The following is a 15,995-nucleotide window of genomic DNA, read 5'->3' as shown; positions in this document are numbered from 1 at the left end:
GACCCTTGCCCCATAGACTTCCACACCAGAAGCAATGAAGGGCCCACCATTTCCTGCGCCTGAGAAAGAGGGGTTTGATATTTGGATTCAAACGCGCTCGCTCAGCGCTCGATCAGGCTCGATCAGGCGAGATTTATATGAGTGGCTCACAGGCCTGAAACACTCACCTGGGAGACCCAGAGTGGCTGACTTCTCAGTATAGCCATTGTTGGACGAGTCACCTCCTTTCCTCCTGCCTCAATCTAGAATTGGCTGCAAATCATAAGAGAGAGTGCAATGCCCGTGTGCAGTGCCTACTCCCAGCTACCTCTCTGTCTTCCTTATGTAAATTAGAATTTGCAAGGGGGGACCAATGGCATTCTGCTCCTCCCACATAACCAGGAAGCCCTGTTGAACATGTCTGCCTGTGTTTTTGCAGGGACAGTGCCTTCTCTGCCCAAAAGGTGGCAGGAGAGCCTCACAACAAATGATGGGATCAACTGCTTAGTTAGAAACCCAGCATGGCAGTTACTGTGATGGAGTGCAAATTTAATGGAAGGTGTGCCTGAGGTGTCATTTCCAGAAATCCATGGAATTGTGATTGAGGGCCCAGCCTGATTGTTGGTGGATTTCTCTTCACATGCTACAGGTTCCTGCAAAGATTGTGGTGTTTGCCGGGAACGCACTGCAAAAAACAGGAAGATTTACGGGTGTAAAAGGGACCTGTCAGAAGTGGGATTTGAACCCACGCCTCCATGAGGAGACCAGAAGGCTCAGCTACACTGAAGATCAAGCTCTCTTGAGTCTGGCGCCTTAGACCACTCAGCCATCCTGACGGCTCATGAGGGGGGGCTTAGGTCTAACTCTTCTATCTGCACCTGCCAATGTTTCCACTTACAACCTTCACAGCAATGTCACAGGTGTAAAGGCCCCAACAATACAACATAGCTTAAACAAAATAAAAATAGGCACAAGAACGACCCCCAGATGACGGATGCAGATAACTTTGTTTCGTCTTGCAAAGGTAAAGAAAGTTTCCCACGGCTCACTGTGTTCAAAGACCACCTCTTCTTAAACTTGCATTCAGATAATAAGGTTTTAGAGTGTGCACATAAAAGCAGCCAACGCTCAGTGTTTCTGCCCGGTCTCGAACCGGGGACCTTTTGCGTGTTAGGCGAACGTGATGACCACTACACTACAGAAACGACCTTGCTGCTTGCTACTGTTAAAGCAAAGTTCCTCTCAAGGCTTCACCCTACTTCTATTCTGCTGTATCAGCAGCGGCTCAGAATGTGCAGAACAAGTGTGAAAACCTCAGAGATATCATCCAACATGCTTGCAATTAGACGTATTCAAAATTTACTTGTGCAGGCATCGACAGACAAATATCTGATGCCTAAATGTCTGCGAGTACAGCTTGGGAAAGCATCACCTGGGACACACTGAGACTAAGCAGGTAGGCAGAAAAAGCACGGTGATCCATTTTTCTACTGAGGTTAGGAATATGTTAAGCAAAAAATCAACCGAGTATTACTAGAAATTGTCAGGCATAGTGCATTTTTAGTACGATTTGTATGTTTAGCTCTAAAAAGGGCTCGTCCGGGATTTGAACCCGGGACCTCTCGCACCCTAAGCGAGAATCATACCCCTAGACCAACGAGCCACGCAAGAGTCACCTCTGACATGGCTCCAGGGGTTAGTGGCAGCTAGTCGGTGAATGCTTCACCCAAAGCAAGCAACTGCACATGTTGCTCTCTTCTGCAATATGATTGCTGTCTTTTCCATGGCCGTCATCAAACAAGAAATTAAAAAGCCTCTGTCCTTCAGACAGTTTGTTTTCTCTAAGTGTCTGCTTGCGGTGAGGACAAGAAAAGCATTTCTGCTCTCATTCCTTGCTTTCATGAAGTAGGCCCACCCTTCAGAGCAAAGGGCGAGCAAGCGAATGGCGCAAGCTATCGTCACTTCTCTTTTCGAGCTGTCACTGAGATCCCTGGAGCACACTACGTCAGGTTGGTGAGGGATAGACAGCCTCTATTATCTCAGCTTTCCTATAAAGTCAGCCAGTAAAGGCAAACACTGTTAAAAACAGCAAACCGCTGTTTCTGCCCGGTCTCGAACCAGGGACCTTTCGCGTGTAAGGCGAACGTGATAACCACTACACTACAGAAACAGACACTAACTCAGGAATCTTGTTGGCATGTATTGGGCTGGAATGCACAGACTAAGGGCCAATGTCCTTGAAGCTCAAAGTTGGGCTCTCCTTACCCGGTCTCTATTTCTTTGGAAGACAGGAATGAGGACCACTTTTATTCCAAGAGGCGATTTTGAAACCATATCCTGAAATTACACTAGAAAAACACTATGCATGTAATGTTCCTACCATGCTGGTCTGGCCCAGAAAAGCAGTTGCAAAGAAGTCCTGCACTCCTTTATCCCGCCACAAGTGGAAAATAGCGTGCAGGGTAAGGAACTTTCTCGACATACACAGCGTCTCATAGCATTGAAAAGAAGAAATGCTCCTATATTACAAGCATCCTGAAAATGTCCACGGCATGGGCTCGTCCGGGATTTGAACCCGGGACCTCTCGCACCCGAAGCGAGAATCATACCCCTAGACCAACGAGCCTGAGTGGCCAGGAGACATTTTGAACAATTTCTGAAGCGTCTTTCAGAAAAAAAGCAGGGCTATTTGGCTAGTCTCCCTCTAAGTGAGCCTCACAACGTCATGTTTTCTCTCAAGTTGTTGTTTTTTCACTCTAGCAAGAAAGGGGGCAGCCAATCTCCTATCAGCCAGTGAGCAGAAAAAAGGCACAGATGAGAACAGCAAGCACTTTCTGGCAATTGTTCTCCTCTGCAAGTCCTGGACCCTTGCCCCATAGACTTCCACACCAGAAGCAATGAAGGGCCCACCATTTCCTGCGCCTGAGAAAGAGGGGTTTGATATTTGGATTCAAACGCGCTCGCTCAGGCTCGATCAGGCGAGATTTATATGAGTGGCTCACAGGCCTGAAACACTCACCTGGGAGACCCAGAGTGGCTGACTTCTCAGTATAGCCATTGTTGGGCGAGTCACCTCCTTTCCTCCTGCCTCAATCTAGAATTGGCTGCAAATCATAAGAGAGAGTGCAATGCCCGTGTGCAGTGCCTACTCCCAGCTACCTCTCTGTCTTCCTTATGTAAATTAGAATTTGCAAGGGGGGACCAATGGCATTCTGCTCCTCCCACATAACCAGGAAGCCCTGTTGAACATGTCTGCCTGTGTTTTTGCAGGGACAGTGCCTTCTCTGCCCAAAAGGTGGCAGGAGAGCCTCACAACAAATGATGGGATCAACTGCTTAGTTAGAAACCCAGCATGGCAGTTACTGTGATGGAGTGCAAATTTAATGGAAGGTGTGCCTGAGTTGTCATTTCCAGAAATCCATGGAATTGTGATTGAGGGCCCAGCCTGATTGTTGGTGGATTTCTCTTCACATGCTACAGGTTCCTGCAAAGATTGTGGTGTTTGCCGGGAACGCACTGCAAAAAACAGGAAGATTTACGGGTGTAAAAGGGACCTGTCAGAAGTGGGATTTGAACCCACGCCTCCATGAGGAGACCAGAAGGCTCAGCTACACTGAAGATCAAGCTCTCTTGAGTCTGGCGCCTTAGACCACTCGGCCATCCTGACGGCTCATGATGGGGGGCTTAGGTCTAACTCTTCTATCTGCACCTGCCAATGTTTCCACTTACAACCTTCACAGCAATGTCACAGGTGTAAAGGCCCCAACAATACAACATAGCTTAAACAAAATAAAAATAGGCACAAGAACGACCCCCAGATGATGGATGCAGATAACTTTGTTTCGTCTTGCAAAGGTAAAGAAAGTTTCCCACGGCTCACTGTGTTCAAAGACCACCTCTTCTTAAACTTGCATTCAGATAATAAGGTTTTAGAGTGTGCACATAAAAGCAGCCAACGCTCAGTGTTTCTGCCCGGTCTCGAACCGGGGACCTTTCGCGTGTTAGGCGAACGTGATGACCACTACACTACAGAAACGACCTTGCTGCTTGCTACTGTTAAAGCAAAGTTCCTCTCAAGGCTTCACCCTACTTCTATTCTGCTGTATCAGCAGCGCTCAGAATGTGCAGAACAAGTGTGAAAACCTCAGAGATATCATCCAACATGCTTGCAATTAGACGTATTCAAAATTTACTTGTGCAGGCATCGACAGACACATATCTGATGCCTAAATGTCTGCGAGTACAGCTTGGGAAAGCATCACCTGGGACACACTGAGACTAAGCAGGTAGGCAGAAAAAGCACGGTGATCCATTTTTCTACTGAGGTTAGGAATATGTTAAGCAAAAAATCAACCGAGTATTACTAGAAATAGTCAGGCTTAGTGCATTTTTAGTACGATTTGTATGTTTAGCTCTAAAAAGGGCTCGTCCGGGATTTGAACCCGGGACCTCTCGCACCCTAAGCGAGAATCATACCCCTAGACCAACGAGCCACGCAAGAGTCACCTCTGACATGGCTCCAGGGGTTAGTGGCAGCTAGTCGGTGAATGCTTCACCCAAAGCAAGCAACTGCACATGTTGCTCTCTTCTGCAATATGATTGCTGTCTTTTCCATGGCCGTCATCAAACAAGAAATTAAAAAGCCTCTGTCCTTCAGACAGTTTGTTTTCTCTAAGTGTCTGCTTGCGGTGAGGACAAGAAAAGCATTTCTGCTCTCATTCCTTGCTTTCATGAAGTAGGCCCACCCTTCAGAGCAAAGGGCGAGCAAGCGAATGGCGCAAGCTATCGTCACTTCTCTTTTCGAGCTGTCACTGAGATCCCTGGAGCACACTACGTCAGGTTGGTGAGGGATAGACAGCCTCTATTATCTCAGCTTTCCTATAAAGTCAGCCAGTAAAGGCAAACACTGTTAAAAACAGCAAACCGCTGTTTCTGCCCGGTCTCGAACCAGGGACCTTTCACGTGTAAGGCGAACGTGATAACCACTACACTACAGAAACAGACACTAACTCAGGAATCTTGTTGGCATGTATTGGGCTGGAATGCACAGACTAAGGGCCAATGTCCTTGAAGCTCAAAGTTGGGCTCTCCTTACCCGGTCTCTATTTCTTTGGAAGACAGGAATGAGGACCACTTTTATTCCAAGAGGCGATTTTGAAACCATATCCTGAAATTACACTAGAAAAACACTATGCATGTAATGTTCCTACCATGCTGGTCTGGCCCAGAAAAGCAGTTGCAAAGAAGTCCTGCACTCCTTTATCCCGCCACAAGTGGAAAATAGCGTGCAGGGTAAGGAACTTTCTCGACATACACAGCGTCTTATAGCATTGAAAAGAAGAAATGCTCCTATATTACAAGCATCCTGAAAATGTCCACAGCATGGGCTCGTCCGGGATTTGAACCCGGGACCTCTCGCACCCGAAGCAAGAATCATACCCCTAGACCAACGAGCCTGCGTGGACAGGAGACATTTTGAACAATTTCTGAAGCGTCTTTCAGAAAAAAAGCAGGGCTATTTGGCTAGTCTCCCTCTAAGTGAGCCTCACAACGTCATGTTTTCTCTCAAGTTGTTGTTTTTTCACTCTAGCAAGAAAGGGGGCAGCCAATCTCCTATCAGCCAGTGAGCAGAAAAAAGGCACAGATGAGAACAGCAAGCACTTTCTGGCAATTGTTCTCCTCTGCAAGTCCTGGACCCTTGCCCCATAGACTTCCACACCAGAAGCAATGAAGGGCCCACCATTTCCTGCGCCTGAGAAAGAGGGGTTTGATATTTGGATTCAAACGCGCTCGCTCAGCGCTCGATCAGGCTCGATCAGGCGAGATTTATATGAGTGGCTCACAGGCCTGAAACACTCACCTGGGAGACCCAGAGTGGCTGACTTCTCAGTATAGCCATTGTTGGGCGAGTCACCTCCTTTCCTCCTGCCTCAATCTAGAATTGGCTGCAAATCATAAGAGAGAGTGCAATGCCCGTGTGCAGTGCCTACTCCCAGCTACCTCTCTGTCTTCCTTATGTAAATTAGAATTTGCAAGGGGGGACCAATGGCATTCTGCTCCTCCCACATAACCAGGAAGCCCTGTTGAACATGTCTGCCTGTGTTTTTGAAGGGACAGTGCCTTCTCTGCCCAAAAGGTGGCAGGAGAGCCTCACAACAAATGATGGGATCAACTGCTTAGTTAGAAACCCAGCATGGCAGTTACTGTGATGGAGTGCAAATTTAATGGAAGGTGTGCCTGAGGTGTCATTTCCAGAAATCCATGGAATTGTGATTGAGGGCCCAGCCTGATTGTTGGTGGATTTCTCTTCACATGCTACAGGTTCCTGCAAAGATTGTGGTGTTTGCCGGGAACGCACTGCAAAAAACAGGAAGATTTACGGGTGTAAAAGGGACCTGTCAGAAGTGGGATTTGAACCCACGCCTCCATGAGGAGACCAGAAGGCTCAGCTACACTGAAGATCAAGCTCTCTTGAGTCTGGCGCCTTAGACCACTCGGCCATCCTGACGGCTCATGAGGGGGGCTTAGGTCTAACTCTTCTATCTGCACCTGCCAATGTTTCCACTTACAACCTTCACAGCAATGTCACAGGTGTAAAGGCCCCAACAATACAACATAGCTTAAACAAAATAAAAATAGGCACAAGAACGACCCCCAGATGACGGATGCAGATAACTTTGTTTCGTCTTGCAAAGGTAAAGAAAGTTTCCCACGGCTCACTGTGTTCAAAGACCACCTCTTCTTAAACTTGCATTCAGATAATAAGGTTTTAGAGTGTGCACATAAAAGCAGCCAACGCTCAGTGTTTCTGCCCGGTCTCGAACCGGGGACCTTTCGCGTGTTAGGCGAACGTGATGACCACTACACTACAGAAACGACCTTGCTGCTTGCTACTGTTAAAGCAAAGTTCCTCTCAAGGCTTCACCCTACTTCTATTCTGCTGTATCAGCAGCGGCTCAGAATGTGCAGAACAAGTGTGAAAACCTCAGAGATATCATCCAACATGCTTGCAATTAGACGTATTCAAAATGTACTTGTGCAGGCATCGACAGACAAATATCTGATGCCTAAATGTCTGCGAGTACAGCTTGGGAAAGCATCACCTGGGACACACTGAGACTAAGCAGGTAGGCAGAAAAAGCACGGTGATCCATTTTTCTTCTGAGGTTAGGAATATGTTGCGCAACAATGCACCGAGTATTACTAGAAATAGTCAGGCATAGTGCATTTTTAGTACGATTTGTATGTTTAGCTCTAAAAAGGGTTCGTCCGGGATTTGAACCCGGGACCTCTCGCACCCTAAGCGAGAATCATACCCCTAGACCAACGAGCCACGCAAGAGTCACCTCTGACATGGCTCCAGGGGTTAGTGGCAGCTAGTCGGTGAATGCTTCACCCAAAGCAAGCAACTGCACATGTTGCTCTCTTCTGCAATATGATTGCTGTCTTTTCCATGGCCGTCATCAAACAAGAAATTAAAAAGCCTCTGTCCTTCAGACAGTTTGTTTTCTCTAAGTGTCTGCTTGCGGTGAGGACAAGAAAAGCATTTCTGCTCTCATTCCTTGCTTTCATGAAGTAGGCCCACCCTTCAGAGCAAAGGGCGAGCAAGCGAATGGCGCAAGCTATCGTCACTTCTCTTTTCGAGCTGTCACTGAGATCCCTGGAGCACACTACGTCAGGTTGGTGAGGGATAGACAGCCTCTATTATCTCAGCTTTCCTATAAAGTCAGCCAGTAAAGGCAAACACTGTTAAAAACAGCAAACCGCTGTTTCTGCCCGGTCTCGAACCAGGGACCTTTCGCGTGTAAGGCGAACGTGATAACCACTACACTACAGAAACAGACACTAACTCAGGAATCTTGTTGGCATGTATTGGGCTGGAATGCACAGACTAAGGGCCAATGTCCTTGAAGCTCAAAGTTGGGCTCTCCTTACCCGGTCTCTATTTCTTTGGAAGACAGGAATGAGGACCACTTTTATTCCCAGAGGCGATTTTGAAACCATATCCTGAAATTACACTAGAAAAACACTATGCATGTAATGTTCCTACCATGCTGGTCTGGCCCAGAAAAGCAGTTGCAAAGAAGTCCTGCACTCCTTTATCCCGCCACAAGTGGAAAATAGCGTGCAGGGTAAGGAACTTTCTCGACATACACAGCGTCTTATAGCATTGAAAAGAAGAAATGCTCCTATATTACAAGCATCCTGAAAATGTCCACGTCATGGGCTCGTCCGGGATTTGAACCCGGGACCTCTCGCACCCGAAGCGAGAATCATACCCCTAGACCAACGAGCCTGAGTGGCCAGGAGACATTTTGAACAATTTCTGAAGCGTCTTTCAGAAAAAAAGCAGGGCTATTTGGCTAGTCTCCCTCTAAGTGAGCCTCACAACGTCATGTTTTCTCTCAAGTTGTTGTTTTTTCACTCTAGCAAGAAAGGGGGCAGCCAATCTCCTATCAGCCAGTGAGCAGAAAAAAGGCACAGATGAGAACAGCAAGCACTTTCTGGCAATTGTTCTCCTCTGCAAGTCCTGGACCCTTGCCCCATAGACTTCCACACCAGAAGCAATGAAGGGCCCACCATTTCCTGCGCCTGAGAAAGAGGGGTTTGATATTTGGATTCAAACGCGCTCGCTCAGCGCTCGATCAGGCTTGATCAGGCGAGATTTATATGAGTGGCTCACAGGCCTGAAACACTCACCTGGGAGACCCAGAGTGGCTGACTTCTCAGTATAGCCATTGTTGGGCGAGTCACCTCCTTTCCTCCTGCCTCAATCTAGAATTGGCTGCAAATCATAGGAGAGAGTGCAATGCCCGTGTGCAGTGCCTACTCCCAGCTACCTCTCTGTCTTCCTTATGTAAATTAGAATTTGCAAGGGGGGACCAATGGCATTCTGCTCCTCCCACATAACCAGGAAGCCCTGTTGAACATGTCTGCCTGTGTTTTTGCAGGGACAGTGCCTTCTCTGCCCAAAAGGTGGCAGGAGAGCCTCACAACAAATGATGGGATCAACTGCTTAGTTAGAAACCCAGCATGGCAGTTACTGTGATGGAGTGCAAATTTAATGGAAGGTGTGCCTGAGGTGTCATTTCCAGAAATCCATGGAATTGTGATTGAAGGCCCAGCCTGATTGTTGGTGGATTTCTCTTCACATGCTACAGGTTCCTGCAAAGATTGTGGTGTTTGCCGGGAACGCACTGCAAAAAACAGGAAGATTTACGGGTGTAAAAGGGACCTGTCAGAAGTGGGATTTGAACCCACGCCTCCATGAGGAGACCAGAAGGCTCAGCTACACTGAAGATCAAGCTCTCTTGAGTCTGGCGCCTTAGACCACTCGGCCATCCTGACGGCTCATGAGGGGGGCTTAGGTCTAACTCTTCTATCTGCACCTGCCAATGTTTCCACTTACAACCTTCACAGCAATGTCACAGGTGTAAAGGCCCCAACAATACAACATAGCTTAAACAAAATAAAAATAGGCACAAGAACGACCCCCAGATGATGGATGCAGATAACTTTGTTTCGTCTTGCAAAGGTAAAGAAAGTTTCCCACGGCTCACTGTGTTCAAAGACCACCTCTTCTTAAACTTGCATTCAGATAATAAGGTTTTAGAGTGTGCACATAAAAGTAGCCAACGCTCAGTGTTTCTGCCCGGTCTCGAACCGGGGACCTTTCACGTGTTAGGCGAACGTGATGACCACTACACTACAGAAACGACCTTGCTGCTTGCTACTGTTAAAGCAAAGTTCCTCTCAAGGCTTCACCCTACTTCTATTCTGCTGTATCAGCAGCGGCTCAGAATGTGCAGAACAAGTGTGAAAACCTCAAAGATATCATCCAACATGCTTGCAATTAGACGTATTCAAAATTTACTTGTGCAGGCATCGACAGACAAATATCTGATGCCTAAATGTCTGCGAGTACAGCTTGGGAAAGCATCACCTGGGACACACTGAGACTAAGCAGGTAGGCAGAAAAAGCACGGTGATCCATTTTTCTACTGAGGTTAGGAATATGTTAAGCAAAAAATCAACCGAGTATTACTAGAAATTGTCAGGCATAGTGCATTTTTAGTACGATTTGTATGTTTAGCTCTAAAAAGGGCTCGTCCGGGATTTGAACCCGGTACCTCTCGCACCCTAAGCGAGAATCATACCCCTAGACCAACGAGCCACGCAAGAGTCACCTCTGACATGGCTCCAGCGGTTAGTGGCAGCTAGTCGGTGAATGCTTCACCCAAAGCAAGCAACTGCACATGTTGCTCTCTTCTGCAATATGATTGCTGTCTTTTCCATGGCCGTCATCAAACAAGAAATTAAAAAGCCTCTGTCCTTCAGACAGTTTGTTTTCTCTAAGTGTCTGCTTGCGGTGAGGACAAGAAAAGCATTTCTGCTCTCATTCCTTGCTTTCATGAAGTAGGCCCACCCTTCAGAGCAAAGGGCGAGCAAGCGAATGGCGCAAGCTATCGTCACTTCTCTTTTCGAGCTGTCACTGAGATCCCTGGAGCACACTACGTCAGGTTGGTGAGGGATAGACAGCCTCTATTATCTCAGCTTTCCTATAAAGTCAGCCAGTAAAGGCAAACACTGTTAAAAACAGCAAACCGCTGTTTCTGCCCGGTCTCGAACCAGGGACCTTTCGCGTGTAAGGCGAACGTGATAACCACTACACTACAGAAACAGACACTAACTCAGGAATCTTGTTGGCATGTATTGGGCAGGAATGCACAGACTAAGGGCCAATGTCCTTGAAGCTCAAAGTTGGGCTCTCCTTACCCGGTCTCTATTTCTTTGGAAGACAGGAATGAGGACCACTTTTATTCCAAGAGGCGATTTTGAAACCATATCCTGAAATTACACTAGAAAAACACTATGCATGTAATGTTCCTACCATGCTGGTCTGGCCCAGAAAAGCAGTTGCAAAGAAGTCCTGCACTCCTTTATCCCGCCACAAGTGGAAAATAGCGTGCAGGGTAAGGAACTTTCTCGACATACACAGCGTCTTATAGCATTGAAAAGAAGAAATGCTCCTATATTACAAGCATCCTGAAAATGTCCACAGCATGGGCTCGTCCGGGATTTGAACCCGGGACCTCTCGCACCCGAAGCGAGAATCATACCCCTAGACCAACGAGCCTGAGTGGCCAGGAGACATTTTGAACAATTTCTGAAGCGTCTTTCAGAAAAAAAGCAGGGCTATTTGGCTAGTCTCCCTCTAAGTGAGCCTCACAACGTCATGTTTTCTCTCAAGTTGTTGTTTTTTCACTCTAGCAAGAAAGGGGGCAGCCAATCTCCTATCAGCCAGTGAGCAGAAAAAAGGCACAGATGAGAACAGCAAGCACTTTCTGGCAATTGTTCTCCTCTGCAAGTCCTGGACCCTTGCCCCATAGACTTCCACACCAGAAGCAATGAAGGGCCCACCATTTCCTGCGCCTGAGAAAGAGGGGTTTGATATTTGGATTCAAACGCGCTCGCTCAGCGCTCGATCAGGCTCGATCAGGCGAGATTTATATGAGTGGCTCACAGGCCTGAAACACTCACCTGGGAGACCCAGAGTGGCTGACTTCTCAGTATAGCCATTGTTGGGCGAGTCACCTCCTTTCCCCCTGCCTCAATCTAGAATTGGCTGCAAATCATAGGAGAGAGTGCAATGCCCGTGTGCAGTGCCTACTCCCAGCTACCTCTCTGTCTTCCTTATGTAAATTAGAATTTGCAAGGGGGGACCAATGGCATTCTGCTCCTCCCACATAACCAGGAAGCCCTGTTGAACATGTCTGCCTGTGTTTTTGCAGGGACAGTGCCTTCTCTGCCCAAAAGGTGGCAGGAGAGCCTCACAACAAATGATGGGATCAACTGCTTAGTTAGAAACCCAGCATGGCAGTTACTGTGATGGAGTGCAAATTTAATGGAAGGTGTGCCTGAGGTGTCATTTCCAGAAATCCATGGAATTGTGATTGAGGGCCCAGCCTGATTGTTGGTGGATTTCTCTTCACATGCTACAGGTTCCTGCAAAGATTGTGGTGTTTGCCGGGAACGCACTGCAAAAAACAGGAAGATTTACGGGTGTAAAAGGGACCTGTCAGAAGTGGGATTTGAACCCACGCCTCCATGAGGAGACCAGAAGGCTCAGCTACACTGAAGATCAAGCTCTCTTGAGTCTGGCGCCTTAGACCACTCGGCCATCCTGACGGCTCATGAGGGGGGCTTAGGTCTAACTCTTCTATCTGCACCTGCCAATGTTTCCACTTACAACCTTCACAGCAATGTCACAGGTGTAAAGGCCCCAACAATACAACATAGCTTAAACAAAATAAAAATAGGCACAAGAACGACCCCCAGATGACGGATGCAGATAACTTTGTTTCGTCTTGCAAAGGTAAAGAAAGTTTCCCACGGCTCACTGTGTTCAAAGACCACCTCTTCTTAAACTTGCATTCAGATAATAAGGTTTTAGAGTGTGCACATAAAAGCAGCCAACACTCAGTGCTTCTGCCCGGTCTCGAACCGGGGACCTTTCGCGTGTTAGGCGAACGTGATGACCACTACACTACAGAAACGACCTTGCTGCTTGCTACTGTTAAAGCAAAGTTCCTCTCAAGGCTTCACCCTACTTCTATTCTGCTGTATCAGCAGCGGCTCAGAATGTGCAGAACAAGTGTGAAAACCTCAGAGATATCATCCAACATGCTTGCAATTAGACGTATTCAAAATGTACTTGTGCAGGCATCGACAGACAAATATCTGATGCCTAAATGTCTGTGAGTACAGCTTGGGAAAGCATCACCTGGGACACACTGAGACTAAGCAGGTAGGCAGAAAAAGCACGGTGATCCATTTTTCTTCTGAGGTTAGGAATATGTTGCGCAACAATGCACCGAGTATTACTAGAAATAGTCAGGCATAGTGCATTTTTAGTACGATTTGTATGTTTAGCTCTAAAAAGGGTTCGTCCGGGATTTGAACCCGGGACCTCTCGCACCCTAAGCGAGAATCATACCCCTAGACCAACGAGCCACGCAAGAGTCACCTCTGACATGGCTCCAGGGGTTAGTGGCAGCTAGTCGGTGAATGCTTCACCCAAAGCAAGCAACTGCACATGTTGCTCTCTTCTGCAATATGATTGCTGTCTTTTCCATGGCCGTCATCAAACAAGAAATTAAAAAGCCTCTGTCCTTCAGACAGTTTGTTTTCTCTAAGTGTCTGCTTGCGGTGAGGACAAGAAAAGCATTTCTGCTCTCATTCCTTGCTTTCATGAAGTAGGCCCACCCTTCAGAGCAAAGGGCGAGCAAGCGAATGGCGCAAGCTATCGTCACTTCTCTTTTCGAGCTGTCACTGAGATCCCTGGAGCACACTACGTCAGGTTGGTGAGGGATAGACAGCCTCTATTATCTCAGCTTTCCTATAAAGTCAGCCAGTAAAGGCAAACACTGTTAAAAACAGCAAACCGCTGTTTCTGCCCGGTCTCGAACCAGGGACCTTTCGCGTGTAAGGCGAACGTGATAACCACTACACTACAGAAACAGACACTAACTCAGGAATCTTGTTGGCATGTATTGGGCTGGAATGCACAGACTAAGGGCCAATGTCCTTGAAGCTCAAAGTTGGGCTCTCCTTACCCGGTCTCTATTTCTTTGGAAGACAGGAATGAGGACCACTTTTATTCCCAGAGGCGATTTTGAAACCATATCCTGAAATTACACTAGAAAAACACTATGCATGTAATGTTCCTACCATGCTGGTCTGGCCCAGAAAAGCAGTTGCAAAGAAGTCCTGCACTCCTTTATCCCGCCACAAGTGGAAAATAGCGTGCAGGGTAAGGAACTTTCTCGACATACACAGCGTCTTATAGCATTGAAAAGAAGAAATGCTCCTATATTACAAGCATCCTGAAAATGTCCACGTCATGGGCTCGTCCGGGATTTGAACCCGGGACCTCTCGCACCCGAAGCGAGAATCATACCCCTAGACCAACGAGCCTGAGTGGCCAGGAGACATTTTGAACAATTTCTGAAGCGTCTTTCAGAAAAAAAGCAGGGCTATTTGGCTAGTCTCCCTCTAAGTGAGCCTCACAACGTCATGTTTTCTCTCAAGTTGTTGTTTTTTCACTCTAGCAAGAAAGGGGGCAGCCAATCTCCTATCAGCCAGTGAGCAGAAAAAAGGCACAGATGAGAACAGCAAGCACTTTCTGGCAATTGTTCTCCTCTGCAAGTCCTGGACCCTTGCCCCATAGACTTCCACACCAGAAGCAATGAAGGGCCCACCATTTCCTGCGCCTGAGAAAGAGGGGTTTGATATTTGGATTCAAACGCGCTCGCTCAGCGCTCGATCAGGCTTGATCAGGCGAGATTTATATGAGTGGCTCACAGGCCTGAAACACTCACCTGGGAGACCCAGAGTGGCTGACTTCTCAGTATAGCCATTGTTGGGCGAGTCACCTCCTTTCCTCCTGCCTCAATCTAGAATTGGCTGCAAATCATAGGAGAGAGTGCAATGCCCGTGTGCAGTGCCTACTCCCAGCTACCTCTCTGTCTTCCTTATGTAAATTAGAATTTGCAAGGGGGGACCAATGGCATTCTGCTCCTCCCACATAACCAGGAAGCCCTGTTGAACATGTCTGCCTGTGTTTTTGCAGGGACAGTGCCTTCTCTGCCCAAAAGGTGGCAGGAGAGCCTCACAACAAATGATGGGATCAACTGCTTAGTTAGAAACCCAGCATGGCAGTTACTGTGATGGAGTGCAAATTTAATGGAAGGTGTGCCTGAGGTGTCATTTCCAGAAATCCATGGAATTGTGATTGAGGGCCCAGCCTGATTGTTGGTGGATTTCTCTTCACATGCTACAGGTTCCTGCAAAGATTGTGGTGTTTGCCGGGAACGCACTGCAAAAAACAGGAAGATTTACGAGTGTAAAAGGGACCTGTCAGAAGTGGGATTTGAACCCACGCCTCCATGAGGAGACCAGAAGGCTCAGCTACACTGAAGATCAAGCTCTCTTGAGTCTGGCGCCTTAGACCACTCGGCCATCCTGACGGCTCATGAGGGGGGCTTAGGTCTAACTCTTCTATCTGCACCTGCCAATGTTTCCACTTACAACCTTCACAGCAATGTCACAGGTGTAAAGGCCCCAACAATACAACATAGCTTAAACAAAATAAAAATAGGCACAAGAACGACCCCCAGATGATGGATGCAGATAACTTTGTTTCGTCTTGCAAAGGTAAAGAAAGTTTCCCACGGCTCACTGTGTTCAAAGACCACCTCTTCTTAAACTTGCATTCAGATAATAAGGTTTTAGAGTGTGCACATAAAAGCAGCCAACGCTCAGTGTTTCTGCCCGGTCTTGAACCGGGGACCTTTCGCGTGTTAGGCGAATGTGATGACCACTACACTACAGAAACGACCTTGCTGCTTGCTACTGTTAAAGCAAAGTTCCTCTCAAGGCTTCCCCCTACTTCTATTCTGCTGTATCAGCAGCGGCTCAGAATGTGCAGAACAAGTGTGAAAACCTCAAAGATATCATCCAACATGCTTGCAATTAGACGTATTCAAAATTTACTTGTGCAGGCATCGACAGACAAATATCTGATGCCTAAATGTCTGCGAGTACAGCTTGGGAAAGCATCACCTGGGACACACTGAGACTAAGCAGGTAGGCAGAAAAAGCACGGTGATCCATTTTTCTACTGAGGTTAGGAATATGTTAAGCAAAAAATCAACCGAGTATTACTAGAAATAGTCAGGCATAGTGCATTTTTAGTACGATTTGTATGTTTAGCTCTAAAAAGGGCTCGTCCGGGATTTGAACCTGGGACCTCTCGCACCTTAAGCGAGAATCATACCCCTAGACCAACGAGCCACGCAAGAGTCACCTCTGACATGGCTCCAGCGGTTAGTGGCAGCTAGTCGGTGAATGCTTCACCCAAAGCAAGCAACTGCACATGTTGCTCTCTTCTGCAATATGATTGCTGTCTTTTCCATGGCCGTCATCAAACAAGAAATTAAAAAGCCTCTGTCCTT

At 47.3% G+C, this 15,995-nt stretch overlaps 27 non-coding genes across 27 annotated transcripts; all 27 read right to left on the bottom strand.

The window, feature by feature from the left end:
- Window positions 1-703: 703 nt before the first annotated feature.
- On the bottom strand, window positions 704-815 carry TRNAL-CAA (transfer RNA leucine (anticodon CAA)). The gene is made up of 2 exons: window positions 778-815; window positions 704-749 (listed from the first exon to the last, which is right to left on the bottom strand). It is a non-coding gene; the product is annotated as a tRNA-Leu (tRNA).
- A 296-nt stretch (window positions 816-1,111) lies between these two features.
- Window positions 1,112-1,184, bottom strand: TRNAV-AAC (transfer RNA valine (anticodon AAC)). The gene has a single exon. It is a non-coding gene; the product is annotated as a tRNA-Val (tRNA).
- Window positions 1,185-1,570: 386 nt separating this feature from the next.
- On the bottom strand, window positions 1,571-1,642 carry TRNAP-AGG (transfer RNA proline (anticodon AGG)). Its single transcript has one exon. It is a non-coding gene; the product is annotated as a tRNA-Pro (tRNA).
- A 434-nt stretch (window positions 1,643-2,076) lies between these two features.
- TRNAV-UAC (transfer RNA valine (anticodon UAC)) lies at window positions 2,077-2,149 on the bottom strand. Its single transcript has one exon. It is a non-coding gene; the product is annotated as a tRNA-Val (tRNA).
- A 384-nt stretch (window positions 2,150-2,533) lies between these two features.
- TRNAP-CGG (transfer RNA proline (anticodon CGG)) lies at window positions 2,534-2,605 on the bottom strand. Its single transcript has one exon. It is a non-coding gene; the product is annotated as a tRNA-Pro (tRNA).
- Window positions 2,606-3,534: 929 nt separating this feature from the next.
- On the bottom strand, window positions 3,535-3,646 carry TRNAL-CAA (transfer RNA leucine (anticodon CAA)). Its single transcript has 2 exons — window positions 3,609-3,646; window positions 3,535-3,580 (listed from the first exon to the last, which is right to left on the bottom strand). It is a non-coding gene; the product is annotated as a tRNA-Leu (tRNA).
- Window positions 3,647-3,942: 296 nt separating this feature from the next.
- TRNAV-AAC (transfer RNA valine (anticodon AAC)) lies at window positions 3,943-4,015 on the bottom strand. The gene has a single exon. It is a non-coding gene; the product is annotated as a tRNA-Val (tRNA).
- A 385-nt stretch (window positions 4,016-4,400) lies between these two features.
- On the bottom strand, window positions 4,401-4,472 carry TRNAP-AGG (transfer RNA proline (anticodon AGG)). The gene has a single exon. It is a non-coding gene; the product is annotated as a tRNA-Pro (tRNA).
- A 434-nt stretch (window positions 4,473-4,906) lies between these two features.
- TRNAV-UAC (transfer RNA valine (anticodon UAC)) lies at window positions 4,907-4,979 on the bottom strand. Its single transcript has one exon. It is a non-coding gene; the product is annotated as a tRNA-Val (tRNA).
- A 384-nt stretch (window positions 4,980-5,363) lies between these two features.
- TRNAP-CGG (transfer RNA proline (anticodon CGG)) lies at window positions 5,364-5,435 on the bottom strand. The gene has a single exon. It is a non-coding gene; the product is annotated as a tRNA-Pro (tRNA).
- Window positions 5,436-6,375: 940 nt separating this feature from the next.
- On the bottom strand, window positions 6,376-6,487 carry TRNAL-CAA (transfer RNA leucine (anticodon CAA)). Its single transcript has 2 exons — window positions 6,450-6,487; window positions 6,376-6,421 (listed from the first exon to the last, which is right to left on the bottom strand). It is a non-coding gene; the product is annotated as a tRNA-Leu (tRNA).
- Window positions 6,488-6,782: 295 nt separating this feature from the next.
- Window positions 6,783-6,855, bottom strand: TRNAV-AAC (transfer RNA valine (anticodon AAC)). Its single transcript has one exon. It is a non-coding gene; the product is annotated as a tRNA-Val (tRNA).
- A 385-nt stretch (window positions 6,856-7,240) lies between these two features.
- Window positions 7,241-7,312, bottom strand: TRNAP-AGG (transfer RNA proline (anticodon AGG)). Its single transcript has one exon. It is a non-coding gene; the product is annotated as a tRNA-Pro (tRNA).
- A 434-nt stretch (window positions 7,313-7,746) lies between these two features.
- Window positions 7,747-7,819, bottom strand: TRNAV-UAC (transfer RNA valine (anticodon UAC)). The gene has a single exon. It is a non-coding gene; the product is annotated as a tRNA-Val (tRNA).
- Window positions 7,820-8,203: 384 nt separating this feature from the next.
- On the bottom strand, window positions 8,204-8,275 carry TRNAP-CGG (transfer RNA proline (anticodon CGG)). Its single transcript has one exon. It is a non-coding gene; the product is annotated as a tRNA-Pro (tRNA).
- Window positions 8,276-9,215: 940 nt separating this feature from the next.
- TRNAL-CAA (transfer RNA leucine (anticodon CAA)) lies at window positions 9,216-9,327 on the bottom strand. Its single transcript has 2 exons — window positions 9,290-9,327; window positions 9,216-9,261 (listed from the first exon to the last, which is right to left on the bottom strand). It is a non-coding gene; the product is annotated as a tRNA-Leu (tRNA).
- Window positions 9,328-9,622: 295 nt separating this feature from the next.
- TRNAV-AAC (transfer RNA valine (anticodon AAC)) lies at window positions 9,623-9,695 on the bottom strand. The gene has a single exon. It is a non-coding gene; the product is annotated as a tRNA-Val (tRNA).
- Window positions 9,696-10,081: 386 nt separating this feature from the next.
- TRNAP-AGG (transfer RNA proline (anticodon AGG)) lies at window positions 10,082-10,153 on the bottom strand. Its single transcript has one exon. It is a non-coding gene; the product is annotated as a tRNA-Pro (tRNA).
- A 434-nt stretch (window positions 10,154-10,587) lies between these two features.
- On the bottom strand, window positions 10,588-10,660 carry TRNAV-UAC (transfer RNA valine (anticodon UAC)). Its single transcript has one exon. It is a non-coding gene; the product is annotated as a tRNA-Val (tRNA).
- Window positions 10,661-11,044: 384 nt separating this feature from the next.
- Window positions 11,045-11,116, bottom strand: TRNAP-CGG (transfer RNA proline (anticodon CGG)). Its single transcript has one exon. It is a non-coding gene; the product is annotated as a tRNA-Pro (tRNA).
- Window positions 11,117-12,056: 940 nt separating this feature from the next.
- On the bottom strand, window positions 12,057-12,168 carry TRNAL-CAA (transfer RNA leucine (anticodon CAA)). Its single transcript has 2 exons — window positions 12,131-12,168; window positions 12,057-12,102 (listed from the first exon to the last, which is right to left on the bottom strand). It is a non-coding gene; the product is annotated as a tRNA-Leu (tRNA).
- A 295-nt stretch (window positions 12,169-12,463) lies between these two features.
- Window positions 12,464-12,536, bottom strand: TRNAV-AAC (transfer RNA valine (anticodon AAC)). The gene has a single exon. It is a non-coding gene; the product is annotated as a tRNA-Val (tRNA).
- Window positions 12,537-12,921: 385 nt separating this feature from the next.
- Window positions 12,922-12,993, bottom strand: TRNAP-AGG (transfer RNA proline (anticodon AGG)). Its single transcript has one exon. It is a non-coding gene; the product is annotated as a tRNA-Pro (tRNA).
- A 434-nt stretch (window positions 12,994-13,427) lies between these two features.
- Window positions 13,428-13,500, bottom strand: TRNAV-UAC (transfer RNA valine (anticodon UAC)). The gene has a single exon. It is a non-coding gene; the product is annotated as a tRNA-Val (tRNA).
- A 384-nt stretch (window positions 13,501-13,884) lies between these two features.
- Window positions 13,885-13,956, bottom strand: TRNAP-CGG (transfer RNA proline (anticodon CGG)). The gene has a single exon. It is a non-coding gene; the product is annotated as a tRNA-Pro (tRNA).
- A 940-nt stretch (window positions 13,957-14,896) lies between these two features.
- On the bottom strand, window positions 14,897-15,008 carry TRNAL-CAA (transfer RNA leucine (anticodon CAA)). Its single transcript has 2 exons — window positions 14,971-15,008; window positions 14,897-14,942 (listed from the first exon to the last, which is right to left on the bottom strand). It is a non-coding gene; the product is annotated as a tRNA-Leu (tRNA).
- A 295-nt stretch (window positions 15,009-15,303) lies between these two features.
- TRNAV-AAC (transfer RNA valine (anticodon AAC)) lies at window positions 15,304-15,376 on the bottom strand. The gene has a single exon. It is a non-coding gene; the product is annotated as a tRNA-Val (tRNA).
- Between the last annotated feature and the right edge of the window lie 619 nt (window positions 15,377-15,995).

Source organism: Lissotriton helveticus, chromosome 10 (genome assembly GCF_964261635.1).
Source record: "Lissotriton helveticus chromosome 10, aLisHel1.1, whole genome shotgun sequence".
In the NCBI taxonomy this organism is placed as follows: Eukaryota; Metazoa; Chordata; class Amphibia; order Caudata; family Salamandridae; genus Lissotriton; species Lissotriton helveticus.
The sequence above is the reverse complement of the archived record's forward strand: the minus strand, read 5'-3'. Positions and strand labels throughout refer to the sequence as shown.